Here is a 22311-nt window from a genome sequence, read left to right on the forward strand (position 1 = left end):
AATTATACAACAGATTGAAAACACTAGAAAATATAATAATAAAAATAGTTGTGGTTGGTCTTTATGTAACACTTTAAGTGTTATAAAAGAATATATATTAATATACATATATGTGCACATACATATATATGTATATGTGTATAAGTGTATGTTCATATACATGTATAAGAATGTGTATATAAATATAAGTGTATACATACACACACATATAATCTCATTTGATCGTCAGAGCAACTCTGGGTTGAAACTGAACAGACAAAGTTTAAGTGACCTGTCCAGGGGTCACACAGCCAATTTCTGAGGCAGAATCTGAGCTCAGGTCTTCCTGACTGTAGACACTGTACTCTATCCATTGTATCACCTAATTGCATCATGAGATCTTCTTATGTCTGTTCTATGTGACTTTTTAAGTAATTTTGACTCAGTAGAACAAAATCATCATCAAAAGATGTCTAACAAGGTGTCCCCACAAGGTGAACAGCAATCCACATGCTACAGAAGTAATATCCTTCAACAATTCCCTGAGTACCAGTATCAACTGAATCCTTAAACAGGGAGACATCACATGAAATATCTTGAAAGACATGAGAATGTCTAGTATTGAGTCTAAATAGAAAAAGGAAGGTGAGGTTTCCCAAATGCTTAGAATTAAACATGACAGCACACCCGTTATCTTTAACTCTGGAACATAACAAAGCTTTCTCAATAAATAAAATTCTCCATCACTTGAAAGAGATCAACTTATAACCATTCACGACAGAAAATAAAATGAATGGAAATACATATTACCCAGATTCCAACATGCATGTGTAATCCATTTGAAGTTAGTCTATCATGACATACATTTTGGAGAACACCTATATTTGAATTAGAGAAAGATATATTACTCTATCACATTTAGGAATTATTATAATTATAAATATTTTACAACTACCTTAGTAAGCCTAAGTTACTGTCTTCATTAAAGTCCTACACTAAAGTGTCTACACTAATATTTTCATGAAGAGAGTATAGTAAATAGAGAACTGGCTCCAGAAGCAGAAAAATATATGAACTGCATGACCCTGGACATTTAGCCTCTCAGTATCATATGAAACTCACTAAGATTCTAAGCTGCAAAATACATAATGATCGTACTGGTAAAGGTGGTTTCTTCATTGGAATTACCCTAGACCAATTAAATCACAGATCCAATCCAGAAGGAGGAAAAGTCCTGCTGATGATATATGGTTGTGAATAAAGGAATTCCATTATCAGAGAAAAATTAGAGTTGTAAATAACATAAAAAGCAATAAAATGATGCATGATGGGTAAAAACAAGTTTTTATCATATTAGCAACAATATTTTGTGAACCAAAAGTAGCAGAAAAGATATTGTCAAAGACATATATAATTTCGAAATTAGATTGGTCAATCTTATAGTGAGAATGGAGCATAACAGATGGCTGAAATGGACCAGCAGTTCCTCGTGTGATTGTACACTAGCATATATCCATGAAATATTAAAAGAGCTAAGCAATCAATGAGCAATTATTAAGTGCCTACTGTGTGCTAAACACTAGGGATATAAATATATTTTTAAAAAAATAAAATAAACAATCTCTGCTCTTAAGGAACTTACATTTAATCAGGGAAGAGAGTATATTCTTACACAAGTATAAACACTATAAAGAAATACAGAATAAACATAAAACAATTACAAGGCAGTTTAACAAGGCAATACAAGGAGGGCACTGGAAATAGGGTATAGGTCAGGAAAGGCTTCATTTAGGAGATGATTTTATAGAATCATACCATCATTGATTCATTGATTTAGAGCTGGAATGGGCCTTAATGATCATCTAATTCACCTCCACTTATTTTATAGGTGAATAAACTGACACCCAGAAATACTAAGTGACTTGCACAAGGTGACACAATAAATGACAGAGCAAAGATTCCTACTGATACTCCCTGGCTCAAAACCCATCACTCTTTTCAGAAAGCCTTCAGTATATTGGAGGATGCTCTATGAAGGGGTTGTGGAATGGTAGAAACCAGTATTGCCTAAGATTAAAAAAAATGACTATAGTTATTAGTGAAGGACACCAATGATATCCTGGTTCCATTAATTTGTCAAAAACATAAAATAGGAGCAGATTATGGCCTATGTATTTACATTGTCTAATGAAAAAAAATCTGCGAAAACAAAATATTGTGAGTCCTTTTTTTCTTAATAAATTTGGCATCACAGTTGAATCTAACCTTCTCCCTAAAAATTTTCAGAACTTAAAGATATCTATACAGAAAAAATATCCAATCTTTCTTTTGAGGGGCTACCAAAAAATGGAATGAACTCTTTCTTATCATTTGGAACTCTTAAGAAAATCTTCAAGAATTTCTGTCATAGACAAGACGTAGCATGTAGAGACAGAATGTTAATATGTTGGCCTTGAAATAAACAAGATGTGTTCAAGTACCATCTATGAAATGTTCTGGCTGTGTGACCATTGCCCCTGCCCCAAAAAAAAGCCAAGCTATTTTTTTCCTGGGACTGATAATATCTATAGTATAATATGATGAGAGGCAGCATGACACAGTGGGCTATACTTGAGATTAATATACCTTGCGTTAAATATCAGGTGGATACCTCTGACTTATACTTGCTGGGTGAACATGTGCAAAACTTTTAACTTCTCAGCATCCCAGAATATGAGTTTTAGACAGTTTGAAATCTGCATTTGTGGAAGAAATTACTACTGATGGAAAACCCATGTAACTGAACCAAAAAAACAAAAACAAAAACAAACCAAAACAGAACCTCTCATGCAGTGTTATTATGAGGCTCAAATAAAATAATACACATAAAGTGCTTTGAAAAACTTAGGATACTGTACAAATCCTGTTTTATTTTTCAAACAGCCTTTAGGCTATTTTATCATGACTATAAATAGGTCTGGAGGCTAATTTGTAGGTATATATCCTTCTAACCTCTGGGGCACAGATATTCCCATTTTTCCAAAATATTCATACTGAGATCAAGATAAGGATGGTATCACAGCTTTGAGAGAGGGAGTAAATACTTTATAAATTCCAGGTATAGTATGACTCATAGACACTGGATTTTCAGCAACTTTGGAAGAGGTGTAATGGATACTTGGTTGTATCTTTGACCTTGATGCAAATCTTACAGGTAACTTCACTATGGCTGATTATATAACTAGTGACCTTATGGAGATTCTTGAAGAAGTTGACTGATCACCCTTTAATTAATCCAAAATGTTTCCAAAACCTGGGCCAAGTCTTGAGAATGGAAAGATGGAGTCCCAAACATCAAATAGCTTATAATCTTCTATGTAGTATATAACTATATAAATGAGTAGGATATTAGGTAGAATGTGATAGAAACAAAGAAGAGATCTAAAGGACTAAAAAATGAGAAAGGTCTCTTTCAGTTGGGAAAAGGGGGTGGGAGGGATCAGAGAAAGTTTCATAGATGACAAGAGTCTGAAGTGGACCTTTAAGAAAAAATAAAGAAGGATTTCAATAGGAAAAGGTGTAGACATGGAAAGTGGCCTACATACATGAAAATTCAGAGATAGGAGAAAGCAGGAAGAAACTGAGGAGCATCAGGTCAGTGGCAGGAACAGTGACATGGCTGAGCTGGATCACCTCAGTTCAGTTTTCTCTCTTTCATCTACCATACACTCCAGGTTGTACTCCAGACTTCCTCTGCTGTGATACAGAAATTACTTCATCCTGAAGTTTCATCCTAGCCCTGAAAGACACCTCTGTTCCTGCAGCCTCTCCTTCTAATTGGCTGGGTCTTTCCAGAAACTCCATTTGAGAATGGAACCCAGGTTAACAATGTCTTATTATTCTCCATGCTGTATTCTGAATCTTCTCTGGCATGCCCACCCCTGACTGGCTCTGCCCCATCCATTCCCACCTCCTTCCAGCTGCCTTTTGTGTGTGATCTTCCCCATTTGAATGTAAGCTCCTTGAGGGAAGGAATTATCTTTCTTTTTACTTGGATTTGCATTCCCAGAATTTAGCACAGTTCCTGGCACATGGTAAGTGCTTAATAAATGCTTGCTGAGTTATTATTTATGTCTCAGAATAAAAGCAGAAAGAGACAAGTTATATGATGGGCCATCTGAAACAGAGTGCCTCTCTAGATGCAGATTGAAAGCATACTCCCATCAGAGAGAGCTATTCCCTTGATCCTACTGCTAATGCTACTATATCATCTTTGACTTTATGACTGAGTTAAATTGGGGCAGAATGGCCATAAAGTTTCAAGGATGTAGTGGTCCTTACAGAGGAAAGAGATGGGAAAAATGAAGTTCCAAAGAGACAGATTTATGTTCAACATAAGAAAAAAAAATGTCCTAATGATGTGCAAAAGGTAAATGGACCATCTCAGGGAGGTGTTGAAATTTGTCTCAGCAGAAGTCTTCAAGTGAATATTGCATGACTACTTACTGGTGACCTTACAGAGCAAATTCTTAGTCAGTTATGGGTTCTATTATATGGCTTCTGAGTTCCCTTACAATTCTGAGATTCTGTAAATGTGAGTGGCCAGTACCTGGACTCAAATAACCGATGGTAAAACCTAATGGACAATGGATTAAAAAAAACAGTTTCTGTGGTTCTGAACACATTTTGCTAAATCTAACATTTCTAGGGAAATTTCAAGGGTCTGTATAACTCTCAACAAAAACTGGCCAAAATTCAGGAAGTACATTAGTCAAGATAGTTCCGGGACAGAAAACCACTATAAACTAATCCAATCAGCATTTATTAAGCACTTGTCTTATACAAAGCAGCATGCTATACAACAGATGCATGGAAATACATCTGATCATTAGATCATGTACTTCTAACCACAGAATACTCCAGAGATTTCTCACATCACAACCAAGACATGAGTCTCTTCATGAGCTCTGACATGTACCCCTAAAATATGGGTTTTCTGGGTAACACACCAAGATATGAAGAGCTACATTTTAATGATTTGTTCCTATGAAGGAAGATATAGAGGCAACTGAGATTTGTTTTTGCAGGACAAGGATTGAGTCAATGACATTCTCAGACACCCCAAATTCTACTAGCTTATAGATTTGAAGTCCCTGATGGTCAGGGAGAGGTTATGAGCAGGATGGAACCAAGGAGAGCTAACTTCCAGTGTACCCCTCTCAGTGATGCTTATTTTTCCCTTAGAATACCTAGTAGTACGTTAGTGTAAATAAGGCCATCTTCAGGCAAAGATAGACTTCCTATTCCTGATTCCAGTTGACTACAGATATGTTACTCCATAGTAAGAGGACTTTGCATGTTGCTATGTCACAACTGGATCAACCATGAATAGACTTAACATCTTGCTTAATGAAGCAAATGCTGGGTCATCCCTTGATATTTTAAAATATCTGGGGTCCACCAGACATAGATGATTGCAGAAAGGGCAAGTTCCTCATCAAGAGGATGACCAGGAGTTATAAAGTACAATGAAGTACACTGCCCCAGTGAGGTAAAAGCTCACCATGACTATTTAGTCACCCACCAAATGGCTTCATGTTCTGGTATTTGTGATCCTAAATTTAAGCAGAGTGTAAGAGGAGTTTCAAGTTGTACATTACTGACTACATAAGTGTTGTCAAATCACTTCATGAGTCTTTTGTGGTTTTTCCCTCACTTTTTTTCTTTATCCTTTTTTTCTCTAGCTGCTAGGGAAATTTGTCCCATATCTGATTTATATTGCATATAATACTCTTCACAGCTAAATTGCACAGTGGATAGACTATTGGGTCAAGAAGATGTGCTCCAGTCTAACTAACTAAATGTGAGCAAGTCACTTAACCTTTTCATGCCTCAGTTTCGTCAACTATGAAGTGGTAATTGTAACAGTATCCAGATCACAAGTTGTAAAAGTCAAATGAAATATTTGTAAAGCTCAGCCCATGACCTGGCACACAGTAGGTAGTTGATGAAAATGTCTCCTCTGTTCCCTCCTTTTGGAAGCAGACATAAGGAAAACCTAAGTAAAAGCAATCCCAGATCCCTGGGATGAAGAATGTGATAAGTCTGAGCATAAGAAAAGGGAATCTAATCCCTCTCATGAGGGGTAACGTTTCTCCAAGACTGAATCTGGTCCAACTGTGTGCATGGATTCACAGAAGAGGAGCCCCTTAAGGAAGGGAGTGACTATAGTGTCCCAGTGCTTTGGACCTAGTAGTGGTTCTTTAATATTAGATGAACATGCCGACCTACCTGTAACACAAAGCAGAGGCTTTCCATAGATTTCTTGAATGCCTTTGCCCTTCCATCTTTACCACTGGAAATTCTTCCATCCTTTAAACCCCGGCTCAAATCCTCCATCCTCTTTGATCCACCCAGCAAGAATGACCTTTCCCCCTCAGACATCATAAACCACCATGTTTGCACCTTTCTTATATATTTATCCTTTATATCACAGTCAGGATAATCTTTGTTATACACAGATCAGTTTATATTACTTCCCTAGAACTTCCTGAGTAAAGGTCAAATGACTTTGCCTGGCATTCAAAGCCCTCCACAATCCTTTCTTATGCTGACATTCTCTGACAATTAGTAAGAGACAAGTTTGGAATAGTAGGATAGGGTCAGCGAATGTAAGTCCTAGAACATAGGACGAGGGAAATGGATCTCCTTGATGCATTTTGCTAAGACTGTGTTTTCTCACATTTCTTCTTTGAAAACATGCTTGTTCTTTGCAATTTGGCAGCATTTACTTTTGATTTTGGGGAGGTTTCTCTTTTAATCTATGCTGTTGTAGTTATTGTGCATAGTGTTTTCTTGCCTCTGCTTGTTTCACCATGCATCAGACTGGGTAAATCTTTCTACACTTCTCAGTATTCATCATATTGGTCATTTCTTATAGCATAGCAATTAATAGTTCATTGTATTCATGTACCACAATTTGCTTAGGCATTATCCAATAAATGGGCATCTCCCTTAATTACTTTCAAAGGAACAAAGTTAAGATATTATTTTTTTAAATGGTGAAGAGTACAGGAGAAAATATGTTGGACACCAAAAAACCATAGACAATTGGACATAAAAATGCAAAGGTTAACTAGTATTCTCTAGTTCTCATGTCCCAGGTAATTTCAATATTACCCTTTAACTTTGGTAATAATGAAAAAGACTTGGCAACTGGTTGGCTCAGTGGAAGGAGAAAGAGTGAGGAGAGGAGGAAAACTCTAAAGTTACAAACATGAGTTACTGGAAAGATAAAGATTCCTACAAAATAAATAGGGGAAATAAAAAGGGAGATGGATTTTGGAGAAATATATTGAGTTCCATCATAATAATGCAATATTTCTAATGCTCAACATATGTTTAGTTTGAAATTCCAGGTACTTCAAAAAGAAATGCATTGGGAGTAGCAGGAAAATATTTTATAGGAATTAGGAGATGGAACTTCTTGTTCTGGCTTTACCCCTACACTTACATTGCTATATGACTTTAAGAAAGCCATTCCATCTCTCCAAACTTCAATTTCCTCATCTGTAACAAAAAGACAAAACAAAACAAAACAAAACAAAAAACAGCCATTGGACTCTCCTCTAAGATCCCTTCCAGCTATAAGTATGTAATGTTCCTAATGAATTTTAATTCATTGAAAAGAATTTTAAAGACTTTTTTTTCAATTAACTGAACATTTTGCTTTCTCCAAACATTGAGAAAGAAAAACAATGCATCCATAATAAATATACATGGTCAAGCAAAACAAATTCCTGTATTAACCATATCCAAAAATTAACATTAGGCATACTGAGTCATCATCCTTTCTGTCAGGAGGTGGGTAGGATGCTTCATCATAGTGCACATGAACCTCAATCATAATTATTTTGTGGAGCAGAGTAACTGTCTTTCTAAGCTGTCCATCTTTATAGTACTGTTGCTGCCCTACTTTGTAATTACATTGCCTTTTTAGAGTGCTTTACTGGGCTACATTAAGAAGAATCAGTAGTATTTTAAAACAGAGGGAGGAAGGCTAGGATTAAATAGAAGTAAATACTTGCAACCTTCAGAAAAGAAATATAATTTTAAAAATACACTTCTGAGTTTGAATGTAACCATGATATATTTTCGCTTCCTAGAGTAGCATGTTCTTTCTTACCACAATTTTGATGTCTTTGTAAGGGCATAACTGATCAGATTTTACCTGGCAATAGTGGTAATAGTATTTTCCCTTTCCTTTTCTACGGGGGTTTTTACATTCACATCTGGAACACGCATGATCAGGGGACAGTGTAATTTTTTTTAAATAAATAGAAAACCTCCTGGGAACAAAAGTTTAGTAGAAAAACATTCTAAGAACTGCACATTTGGAGTTAATGTCTTGACACTCTCCCAGGTGTCTTGACATTACTGTTCATATTTTTAAAGTATCAGCCAGAATAAATACAGGTTCTGTGACAGGAGAAGCTGATAAAGAACCAGACATAGAACAATGATGAGGTACAATGAGACAGACGGACAAATGGATGACCTTAGCCCCAGATTATCTTTCATTAAAAAAAAAAAAATTTAGATTGCTCTCTGAACCTAATTTTAGCCCTTCCCAGTTAATTTATATCATTTCTGCTTGCCAGCCTGTACCTGCCAAATAGACTTTCACAATCAAATGTCTGGTGTACAACACAGAAAGGTTTGGTCTGATCCTGAAGGACTTTTGTTCTATTTCATCTCTAGAACCAGAATACCTAATTAAAGTCTTTAAAACCTTTACTAAGACAAGACAGGTCAGGTACATGAAAGAAGGAAGAAAAGGCAAAGTCAGTCAATTATCATAACCAAATTGGCCTTAGATGGCACAAAACCTCATCAGCTTGCTGTCTCTGCTAGTGTCACTCTTTCTCTAAAGTCTCTTGGCACCAGGTACCACCAGTTCAGTCCCTGATCTACTTGAGACTCAACACATTACCTTTGAGAGGTCCTGAGGTTCATTCGAACAGTGAATTTGCTGTGCCCATCAGTCTTCATAGTCTGTAACATGTTTAGTTAATGAACACAAGCTCTTAGGAAAGGAAAGGAAAGGGAAAGTAAATACAGAAAGTGCCTGTAATAAATGATTAAATTGTCCTCAAGGCACATTTTGCATATGAATATAAAGTTATGATTAATAGGTTATCTAGCACATTAAAAAAGGCACGAGCAAACATAGTCCAGTATTATTATATTTGCCAGCCACTTTGGCTTTAAATAGAGCTGTTGCAGACTGTGCGGGAGTCTGGCAAATTCTGGCCAAGGAACTCATCAGACTTTATGGAACTGCTGCTTTTCACTCAGTAGGTGGTTTCCTCATTGTGGCTTAAATGCTCCCATTAAGCTCATGATTAAGAATGGTCTTTTGCAAATATAAAGAAAACTGTGCCCCTGTCCTAACAAGAAAGTGGAGTCACTTTAAGTATGAGCCTTAATAAAGTCATTTTTTAAAAAGGTGAGTCTTAGAGAACACAGATTTTGATTTATGTTTTCCATGGTTAGGATTTTTTTTTTCTGAGTGTTCATCAATTAAGTAAGAGGAAACGAGTAATTTCTGTATGACAACTGTTTTATTTTTCTTAGTTTTATGATAAAATTTAGGTGAATAACACAGGATAATGAAAACAGTGACCCCACACATACGAAGGTCTGCTATATTTTCTATGACTAATCCAACCAATTATTTAATAAGTGGCAATTGGGATCATGGAATTTAGAGTTGAATGACATTAGAGATGCTTTCATCCGGTCAACTAAGAAACTGAGGACTTGAATGAGATAGTGACTTGCCCAACATCGCACATATCTCTAGTAGATTCCTTTTCTGATTCCTCAAGGATCAAATACAAAGTCCTCTATTCACTTTTTTAAGTCCTTTACCACCTGGCCCCAAACTATCTTTACGTCCTTATTACATTATTCTCCTCCACATTCATTATAGTCTAGTCAACTCATCTATTTACTGTTCTTCATATAGTTTACTTCATTTTCTGTGTGTATTTCTTTGCACTAGCTGCTCCCCAAATCAGTATACTTCACCTGTAACTCTCAGAATACCTAGTTTCCTTCAAGATTAAATTCAAGGTCCACCTTCTCCATGAGACTTTTTCATATCCTCTCAGCTGCTAATTCCCCAAATACCTTGTTTATATATACCTATATATATGTATTATCTCCCCAGACAGAATGGAAACCTTCTGACAGCAGAAACTCTTTTCCTTTTGTCTTTGTCTTCCAGAACTTGTTAGAGTGCCTGAATATTCAGATCACTTACTAAATGCTTGTTGATTGATCAATTGATTAACAGTAGAAATAGAATCTGAAGTCAGGTCCTTTGATTCCAAATCTAGTAATCTTTTCACAACATAAGTCATTATTATAATGAAAGAAACATGTAACTGTGCCATTTAGTGGTACATTTATAAATGGAATGAGATATGGTAGATCTGAACAATTCCCAGACATTTCGTTATGAAACTGTTTAAAAGCAACATATTGTGCCACAACTAATGTAAACACATTATAGTTTTTGTTTTAGCTATCATCATTTTTTTCTGAACTAACAGTCATGACTCATTCATGCTATTTCTGTTAAGCACATCACCCTGATATTTGTGCTAATCCGATAGTCTCGTGAACATAAACAGAGAGATAAATGTAAACATGAAAAGCATAGAATATATACCTATGAGGATGCTTATAGATGTAGAAGGTCTAGTGGGTAGAAGACTGAATCTGGAGTCAGGAAGGGCTGAGTTTGAATCCTACCTCAAACATGTAGATAATGTATGTAAAAACTGTGCCAAGGGCTATGGATACAAATACAAATGTGGATAGCAAACACTGAACAAATACTTATTGTCTGTCCATCTGCCTGGCAAAGCCAAGATTCCATCCCAGTTTCTCCGAAGCCAAATCCAACACATTTTGTAAGAGCATACCTTTCCCCTGATTGTAAATGCCTTTATCAAGGTAGTTTAAAACAACTTCTGAACAAATATGTAGAAAACTCAGATGATATTCATAACAATAGGAATATATTAGCCTCAAACAGATCTTGCCACTTCTTAAACTACAACAACTTCTTTGTTAGACTTCCTGACTTTATTCAGAACATTTTAGAGTTTACCCTAGACTATTCCTATTGATCCCTTTTCTTACATTCTCTGAAAACTGCCAATAAATTCAAGTGAAAACAGAATTTCTAGATGATCTCTACAATCCTACTCAGCTCTAAATCTATAACCAAGATTAATGATGACTTTCCATACAATGACCCTCCTTACATAATGATTAGACTTACACTCATCTTCCAACTGTGTACATGCCTTTGTTTTTGGCATTTTTATCTTTTTTTTTTGGTCAGGAATTCATACAAGCCAGAAAAAAATCCCTTTAACTCTTCTCTAGAGAATAAGGAAGACTGAAAAATGGTTTCCCAATAGCAGAGGTCATGACCAATCGGCTTTAGCACCCAGAAAAGTGTTACCTTTCCCCCAAAGAAAATTACAGAGAGAGCTACCAAAGGGGTCTCTGCATGACAAACATCAGAACCATAATGGAAGCTAGCATTTCACATTTTAATTTGGTCAAGTTGGCCTTATACTGTGAAGCACATTTTGTAAGTGCTTAATATTTTCCCCTCATTTGAATATAAATAAGCTCATCAGGAGAACTTGGAGAACTTTTTTTTTAATTTTCATTTTTTTTTTTAAAGAAAGCTCGTTTGGCAGGCAGGTTTTCCCAAGATCACCCAGCTTTAATTTTAAATTTCAAAAGCCTCGCATTTAATCCCTTGAGCTGGCCTGGTACCTTGCACCATCTGTTCTATGGTTTTGTTATAACAGTGAGCACCTGCAGAGTTTTGAAACATTTCAAGCTGACTGTGGACAAAAATCAAAATAATTATAATTTTCGTAAACTAAAGACTCCCATTCAGACACTTCAATCCCATCTAACATGGATTTTGGGGGGAAAAACAATCTTGGCCATAACAAGTATTTCTTATGGATAAGAGCATTTTGGTCCCCTCCCTCCTCCTAATTTTTTTTTTTTTAAAGTAGTGAATCAATCTAGCCGAACCCAAGTATAATCATGTGACATTCTGACACTCCAACCACAACCAGGAGCCTCTCAGATAACTAGATTGAGCTCCTAAGTCAGGGTCCCTGATTGGATTTCATTCACTTTTAAAGAGCTGTCAACTTGACTTAGTCCATTTGCAAATGATATGGACCTGGCTGAGAGGCAACTTAATACAGCGACTAAAGGGACAGGCTCTTTGTCAGGAAGACTAGATTCAAGTCATCTCTAACATACTTTCTTGGTAACAATTATGGTCAAGTCTTGTGTCCTTGTCACTAAAATTACAAGTACTAGATTTGTATCAGTTATGGATCTTTCCCACAGTGATGAATCACAGATCTGACTCAAATAACAATAGTAGAAAAAAAAACCATATTTACTCTACATTATTCTATCTCTTGTTTATAGGCCTACACTCTTCCAACTAGTTTGTAATCATGCCTTTATTTTTTTTCTTTTTCTTTTCATGAACTGCAAAATATCCATTCATCAGTTTCATAACTGAAGAACCCATACCAGTTATCAAGATTATTTGTAAACTTGGTAAACTTACTTGAATCAAAATGAGTACATAGAAGTAATATAGACTCCACAAGGGCTTAAGTTTGCTGTTTTGTCTAAGTATTGAAAAAATCATTTTATTTCTGTAATGTTATTTTTTTCCATTTTACACATCACTTTATTTATGCTGTATTAGTGATATGACTAGCAACTATTACCAGAAATATTCTAAAGGCTATGTTAGGATCTGCTAAGTTCAATTGCTCTGCATGTACTAAAAATGTCTGAGTCATGTATCTGTTTCGGTGTATGCTCAGTGGCATCACCAGATCAGGGAGGCCTCATAGGCTTATGATTCTTGCCTTGTTCACCTCAGAGCTTACAGGGCTGAGTTGAAATCTGAGAGATATATTCCTACACAGGACAAAAAAGAATCTCATGATTTATTATAAGAAACATTCAAATTCTAGTTTCTTGAAATGAATGAATTTTCCCTATGAATGCAGTTTTTATTTCCTTCATGCCAAGCATTGAGTATTATGTGAGCAATACTTTACTAAGCATGTGAACGAATGGATATGAACAACTAATTTTTTGTTTTACTTGTTTCTACGAATTGTTCTACAAGATTCCGCCATGCCTTGACATAGCTCACACATCTAGCAGCCAATGGGCCATCTCTTCCCAATGTGTAGGATATTCCCAGAGTGAAAAATCACCAAACTTGGCAATCTTCTAAAAAAAGAAGTTAGGCTGAACTATCTGCATTACAAAGGGTGGCATAAAAGTAGGGTCTTATATTTCAGGTAGGCACATTTTGCTCTGGTGGGAACACAATCAACCATACTCAAGCCAGTGGTGATTTGTTCTAAAACCTGATACCCTTGGACAGAGGTCAATTCCTCTATCCCTGCTTGATCCAGGACACTGATAATTAATAGAACTGGATTCAGTCTCAAAGTTGGATTTTCTAGGATGGTAATGAAGAACTCTTTTTAAGTCCCTCAGAAACTCTTAGAATCATCTCTTAAAGGACAACAGGTACTCAAGTAGACAAAGCATATTTCTGATATCCATTTCAGGAGATAATTAGTCTTTTTGTGGGGAGTGAGGTGGGGAGTTTTATCCCCATTTTGTAGATGAAAAGAGAGCACAGGTGATTTGAATCTAGTATCAATTGTTCTTTTTACCATGCAATGGTGGATGGTAACATCTTTTTGCCAGTTGCTCAGACTGGAGATGATCCAGAGATACCCTATAATTTCTGAAGCTAAGATAGAGTGAACTTGAACATTACAGTCTGGAAGTTAATCTGTTGAGCTATATTATAAATAAATAAACATATAAAATTTTCCTGGAGAGAAAGTGCTTCTCACCTTGATAAATTCTATTTCTTATAAACATGTTGTAAAGGTAGTAAGAGTTATGCAAGGTAAAATATAAACTATGTACATAATCCTATATATGAAAAGATGCATAGGAAATAAAGAATTAAGAAAGCAGAATTAAGAAAACACTGCATAAACTGATTACAACTACATGAAAACAGCAAAAACACAATCTCAAAATATGCAAAAATTGATGTGGAAAGTGGATACAAACAAAAGATGTCAAATATTCATTTGCTTCTGACAACTCACATACTTCTCTCTAACAAATTGTGAATGATATATCTACAATTCCAAGTAATTTTTTTTTAATTTTTGCTTATGTATGCCAAAGTTTATGTTGGTTGGAGTTTGTCAAATTTGTCAAATTTGTAAATGAAAATATTTTTATTAACAAAAAAGAGGTTTCACTGCACAGAGAAAGAGGAATAGGATGAACTGAAAAGGAAGAACCTATTTCAGAAACAGAAACTCCACATGAATTAAAAACATAATACAAGGCAAGGTAGCAAGGACAAAAAATGCTGAATCACACTAGTTATTCTTTTGCTTGCCAGGCAAATTTGGTTGACCTATTCACTCCCAAATTCTTTCTCATACCTTCTTCACCTAGGCTAGACTCCCTGCCTGACCATTTTGATAGACATGAGAGTATGGAAATAAATTATAATTAAAACTACCTTAACACTTATAGCAGAAATCAAGTGAGCCCTGAGGCCAGCATGAAACAGGCCATAGGAAATTAAAACAGCAAAATAACAGATCCTGGAACAATGCATATCATAATCACAGCTCTCTCTTTACTTGTATTCAGGTCCACAGCCTTAAATAAAAGACTTGTACCTGGCACTTTTATTTTTTAATAATGACGCCACAGTCTGGGGGAGGGGGGATTCCCTCTAATTTGTAAGTACTACTATCATATTGTCTCTTGAAACCCAGAAAATTGGATGTGTTGCAAGGGCTGTTCCCCACATGTAACATAGGGGTGATGTTATAGAGCTCAAAAGCAGGCAGATTAAGCATATGTAGCCTGTTTTCCTCAACCCTTATCCAAGGGAGATTTTAATTCCTGCCAGGAGGGAAAACAGGAGATTGGGGGCCAGAAGTCTGATCACTCTGCTCTCCTCAGAGAGAAGGAATATCAGGCTATAGTTACATATGTTTGTTTCTTTCAATATTATTAGTCTAAGGATGTGGTTTTCAGATTCCAGCTAACTTTTGACTGCTATTTTATTAATGGAGGAGATCAGGGTGCTAAATTTTATGTCAAAGTTTTGATGCTTTTCTTACAAAAGTAAATACACAATGAATAAATATATCAATTATCAAAGAAGCTCAATTGTCCAATTTGATAGCAAAAATGAAGTCAGAGAAAGCATGTGTAGGTGAACATATACCAAAAAACAGAGTGAGGAAACTCCCATTGAGAGTGAAATCACTCAACTCAACCAAGAGAGAGAGAGATGTAGATTTCACCCATTTGGGAGTTACTCAAAGTCTCTTATATAACAAGTTGAGGATATAATTATGATAGCTCGTCTCATATCAGCTTCTTCCTAGAGTCTTTTCTTTCAGCAACCTGAAGTAGAGTTGGCATCTCCCATCTTCTCTCTTGAAGTTGAAAGTCAGAAATGCCATAAACCCAAAAAGACTAAAGCACCTCTTGAGCTCAGAGACAACTGGAGAGCTCACTCCTCCCCAGTTCTTGCTAGCTCTGCCCCTCACTTTCATCCCCATGCAGGCACAGAGCATTGATCTCCACCAATGAAGAGAAAATCCCATGCCAATGAGCTTTTGGGAACTTGGGTTAGATTTGTATTAAAGTCCACAGACTTAAATCAGAGATGTGTCCCTGACACCTTATTTGTTAATAATGAGACTATAGCATTGGGGAGTGGGGGAATTACTTATATGTATTATATATATATATAGATGTATGTATATACATATACATACATATTTATGTGTGTGTTTCTCTTCTAATTTTCAAAAAGCACTATCATATTGCCTATTTAATTCTATCATTATCCCATTATTCTGTGTGTGTTTGTATATATGCATGTACTCAAGGAAAATACAGGTTTGAAGTTTGAACCTATAATCACATAGCCCATCCTCTGCCTCTAAAACAACTAAATTCAGATCACTGCAAGGACTCCACATCTTGAAACCTATGTAAGAAAGTACATGACAGCCTTCCATATTCATAACATTTCCCCAAATCTTATCATCCTTTTCTCTGGGATACACCACTCTCCCTATCCCCCACATACACACAGAGTACTAGGTCCTATTAGAAATATTTCAATACAGAAAATCCCCGGAAGGATCTGAATTTGATTCAACTAGAGATAGAAGATGAGTTCTATCCAGGGGAATACTAGGCCATCTCGAATGGCTTACAAGAGTTGATTGTTCAGTTTTTAGTGTGAACATCTGCATCTTGGAAATTGGCAACCATTACAAGCCAGGGATTGATTTACTGTTTTGTTGAAAAAGTGATGCAGAAAATGTTAATAATGCAAATTAAACTTAAAAATATCTTGTGTGTACATTTTTTTTTCCCAGAGAGCTGGTTGTTAAGTATTTGCCTGTACATTGTTGGCTAAATCATAGGCTTCAAACTAAAATATAAATGGCAGAAGGAATAAGGCCTGTTCCTGGTTTCAATGTCATAGAGAACTCCCAGGTGAAGAGACTCCTAACTCCTGATGGGAGGTTAGAACCTTCTCTGTGACCTGTAGACTCAGAGAGGTGCCCATGGCACAAAGCATATAAATGATTTGGCCAGGGTCACACAGCCAGAATGGGACAGATAACAAGACTAAAACCCAGGTTTTCCTGACTTTAAGGCTATCTCCCTATTTCTGGAGCTAATAATCTACATATCAGCATATATACTTACAGAGTTATGTGCATATTTATACGTACATTTCATTCAAGGAAGATGTCCATCCTGGATAAGCTTACCACTTCAGATCTCATCAACAAGCTGCTTGCTTGGATATTCAAAATCTTCCCACTTCCATCAGTCTCCTCTCCCTTTTTATTGGGGGAGTAGAGGGTACAATATTAAATTCCACCCAAAGCTGGAGGGCAGAACCTTGACGTTACAACTCATTCTACCTTCCCCTCTGCAGCTGTGCTTGGCTTCACCTGAAAAGAACAAGATAACATTGCCTCCCCAGATATCCACTGGGGTGCCATCTCCTCTACCCCCATATTCCAGCTTCCCTTTATGTATTGTCTTCCTTTATTATTAGATTGTAAGCTCCTTAACTACAGGGACTCTTTTTATTATTTGTATTTCCAGGGCTTAGTACAGTGCCTGATACGTAATAATAGATTTTTAATAAATGTTTATTGAATTGCATGTATGTACAGTGCATATATAGATATATGTACATACATATTTGTATTCATATGCATGCATATTTCAAGTGTATATATTATATGTGTTATGTACATGATTAACCTGTGTGCTGTACTAATCAATCTTTTTCTCCCTTCAAAAATATTTCCTAATCCATCTTCATATTCTTCTGAATAGGAAAAAAAGCCTTGTATAATATGATTTAATGTTTAATGATATATATTATAGCTACCTACATATGCATTTTTACTTCCTACAAGACAGTAACTTCTGGGATGCAAGATGAACCATTTCATCTTTAAATTTCTCTCTATCACCTTGCAAGTTCATCTTCAAATAGTAAGTACTTAATAATTACTTGGTGAATGAATGAATAAATGAATTGGGAGAAAAGAAGAGGGTATTATTTGAAAACAAGCAGACACCTTTAGCATAGGTTTCCTACCCAGTATCTGGATGACTTTTTGGCACTGCCTCCTATAGAATTTTCATCCCATAGGAGATGTCATACATTTTTACTGACCAAAGACAGTAATCTATGGCACAAGAATTGATATCATTTGGAAGCAAGACAAAAAGGACTCTGATCTACTTTTCCAACTTCCCCTGCTTAGGTTCCATATCACACCCACAATGGTATCCTCAGCGTTCCTGAAAAACATCTTTAACCCTCATGCTGCCTGCATTTTGCTAACGTTTTTTGCAACCCTTAGCATTTCCTCCTTCTTTGACCTCCTCAAACCCATTCCCAAACTTTCCATTTTCAAAGGTCAAACTCAGATCACTCTTCCTCTATTTATCTCCTAATTATTTCAGTCCAAAGTAATTCATTCTTTTTATTGAATCCCCTGATTCTTACTGTCTATATATTTCTTTTGATCATTAATCAATGCTACCTTTACGAGCACTCTTTTTGCTTGGAAATGTTATTTAAATTATGTATTACGTAGAGGACCATGGGTGCTGAGCCAGCTTCAGAAATAGAAAGTACTAGGTTTGGTTCCACCTTTGAAACACACTGGCTGGACATCTCACTTATTCTCTAAGTGCTGTAGGCAATGCTTAAAGAATTTAAGTTGCAAAAAAATGTGCTTACTCACTAGGGAATTCCCTATATTAGTGAAATCATAGATTCAGTTGCTATGTTTATTGTATATTTTTTGAAATGTTTCCGTCTTATTTCCCCAAATAGATTGAAAGCTCTTTCAGGTCATGAACCATGATTATATGCTTCTTGCCATCTTCAAAATGGTGTCTTGCATGAAGTATGGACTCCATGAATAGTTCTTAATTTGAAAAGCAAACAGCATTTTGGCTAGCAAGGTCAACTATTTCTGGAAAAGAATGAAATGGTTGGGATAACTGAGCTCTCAAAGGTCATTTATATCTTGAAAATTCATATTTTTCCCAGAAGAAAAAACATTGGATCTAAATTCCCCAATGGTTAGATCTGCTGTAAATTTATAGAAAGTGAATCAACAGCTTAGGATGGCATCTATTCCACTTATAGGTGGTAAAATGTTTAAAAACCAGGAGTCAGAAAGGAATGAGTTCAAATCTAACCTCAGACATTTATTAGCCACATGACCCTAAGTTCGATCCTCAGTTTGTGTCATATTATATTAATAATAAATTATTTAACATTAGTTGACAAACACAGTTTGCCAAGTACTTTACATCCATTATCTTTATATTCATTATGCGCAGTTAGATGGAACAGTGGGTAGAGTGTTTGACTTGAACTGAAGGAAGGTCTGGGTTCAAATCTAGTCCCAGAAAATAGCTAGGCAGCTTTAGGCAAGTCAGTTAAAGTCCGCCTCAGTTTCCTCATCTGTAACAAGGAAATAATATTAAGACCCTACCTGCCATGGTTATTGTAAGAATAAAATGAGATGGTATTTATACAATATTTTGCAAACCTTAAAGCACTATGTAGACAATAGTCATTTTTGGAGCTTAGTCTGTGTCTGGTAGACAGGAAGTACTTAATAAATGGCTTCTTGACTTGATTTCTCTGAAAATTGTGCTCCTCTTGCACTTATAGCCATCTCTGCCAAACTTCTTGGCCAAGTTATCTACACTTGTTGGCACACCGTTGTTCCTTAGTCAAGTACAACCTAGCTTCTGTCTGCTTCATTCTACTGAAACTTCTGTCACCAATATCCATCTTGCTTAGTGCAGATGGTCTTGACTTTTCTGATGTATTTGGCATTGTTCCACACCCCCTTCTTCAAATAATTTATTTCTTCTGCCTTCTATAATATTCACCCTCAGTACTTGGTCCTGGTTCTCTAGACTTTCTCTTTTGGACAGTTCATACGTTTTCATTCCTCAAAGCTATCACTTTGGTGTTACCCAAATTATGTTAGTCGTAGATAGAATATTGTATTGAATAGTCTTCTATAACTAAAGAGTGAAGCTAAAACTGCACAAGACATTTTAACTTTGTTTCCAGAGACCTGAATATCTATTTCTATTAATATCTATTAGCATGCCTTTCCCAATAGGAAGCGGGTTCTCCTCTTGCTGACTTCTCATCAGCAATTCATCTAAGGCAGAATCAGCTACAAAATTGAACTTTGGGAGGGTAGAGAATTTAGAAATCATTTAATTCTACCCTCTCATATAGAAATGGAGAAACTTAAGCCAGAGAGTGTCCTGAAGAGTTTATTAATGCTTTATAGTAACCCATTTCCAACCACATTATCTTAGAAATGGAAGTTTTCTACAACTGTTCAAGACATTTTTAATTCTATAAAGATGTACTTTTCCCTCTTTTATTGAGAGCGTAAATAATTCCAATTTTGTAGTTTCAGATATTTACTTCATATTTGGTTAGATTATTTTTATTATTTTTTCAGTGAATGTTAAACTTATAGCATTTTTTAAAATTGGTTTTAGTTAAAAAGTGTCTTCCAGACTAAAATTAAACTCTTCTTGATTATTTCTGAATCTTGCTAATCATACATTTTAAGAAATCTATGAACCTTAATCTATAATTATATGTGTTAGAGGTATATCTATATAGGCACATGTCTCCCTCATATCTTTGCTCCCCTTGGCAAGCAATCAACAAATACACAATAATGAACATCAGTTTTGAAAACTTTGGATCTCTATGAATTTGTGTGTCTAGAACCTAAAACTATGAGTCAACATGCAACCTTTATTCTGAAGTGTTTAAAAAATTTCTTTTGTTTTACTTCCATTTTATTAATTCAAAATTGAATTCATATTATATTTAAAAATAGCATCTCTATTTTGGTGCATAGATTTTGCTGACAAGAAAAAGAGTTTTAAGTATATTTTACATTTATCTGCATAATTTTCCATGTGCTCCTTTGTGTTTTTTTATACACTATACCCAGGAGGAAGTACCGATATGATAGGGAACAAACCTTTGTGCTGTTTTTGAAGCACTTCAAAAATGAACCATTACAAAAACAAACAAAAGTTCTTCTATTTTTAAGATGGAGCTGAGTCAGAAATGGGTTGAGTATGTTTTTTTGGCCCCTAATTCCCTCAATTTTATAAGTGTTACTTAATCTAGTCTTAAAAGAATCAGAGTCACTTAGTTTAGTTGTAGGACTCTAAATCAGAGCCTTAATTCCTCACTATGCCAATTAATCCATGACAGAGAAAAAAAATGTTCATCTTCTTATCTTACAAGTAAGACCATATAAAATACTCTAATATGGAAATCACACACACATACACACACACAACAATGACTACCCTCATATTGGCAGTGGAGCATCAATGTATATTGACAATATATTTGTTAAAATAAATGGAAACAATCCCCTAAAGACAAATCCTACACACTTATGAGGAATGGAAAATTGAGGCAATTACCTAGATAACAAAGACAGCAATAATTCCAGTCAATCTTATTATTCAATTGTTTCTTGATCCATCCTGACTTGTGATTTTATATAATTGGGAAATTCTCTCCCAAATGTCTATTAGTTACTAATCTGATCCCTATAGTCTCAGAAAGTTGCTTAGGAGAACTGAAAGTTTCAAAGGCATGCCCACTGTTATACAATTGATCAGTCCTTTCAGTCATTTCTAACTCTTCATGACCCCACTGGAGATTATCTAGGCCAATACACTGGAGGGTTTTGCCATTTCATTCTCCTGCTCATTTAACAGATGAGTTAAATGGAGGCAAGTTGAGTTAAGTGACTTGCCCAGGGTGTAATACAATGATCTTCCCAGCCCATTAATAGGCCTCAGATTAGAGAAGGCTTGTTTTGCTAGAAGGCCCACACCTTCTCTTAATTGCTAATGAAGCACTGGGTCACCAGGGCTGCACCCTCAGGCTCTGAAAAGTGCACATATACTCTGAGATTAGGTTTTGCTTTGGGGGCTTAAGCTTTAGAAGAAAGTTTGTGTGCCAGAGGAGACTCTGGGTAGCCATTAAGGAGCTCCCAGCTTTGAAAACTCAGATGTTGGTGCTTCTCTCTCTGATAACTATGTATGTATGTAATCGTCAGATAATTTAATCTGTCTGTTGTTATGGTCAGACAGAAGCTCTCTGTTGGTCTTCATTTCTCTGCTTGTATTTTCTCTGTTGGTATATGTAATTAAAGACTCCTCAAAAGCTGCTTTCCTTTTAGAAAAGCAGATTCAAGAACCTGTGCTAGCAAGGCATCCTGGATGTGTCAAGGTGCTTGCTATATCACAGGGTCATATGGCCAGTAAGTGTCAGAGGCCAGTCTCTTTGCCTCTAGGTCTGATGCTATATCCATTGCACCACCAGCTTCAAAATGATAGTTGTGCAATTAGTGTATTTCTCAAGGAAGATTCAATCACATGTCTTCCTGACTTTAAGGCCAGTACTCTATCTGTGCCATATTTTCTCTTGCTTGGATTATACATATATTTCTTTGAAATACTTTTTAGGGTAGAAGGATGCTCAGTTCTTTACATTCCATTTGCAGTCCA

Source organism: Notamacropus eugenii, chromosome 5 (assembly GCF_028372415.1).
Source record: "Notamacropus eugenii isolate mMacEug1 chromosome 5, mMacEug1.pri_v2, whole genome shotgun sequence".
Classification (NCBI taxonomy): Eukaryota; Metazoa; Chordata; class Mammalia; order Diprotodontia; family Macropodidae; genus Notamacropus; species Notamacropus eugenii.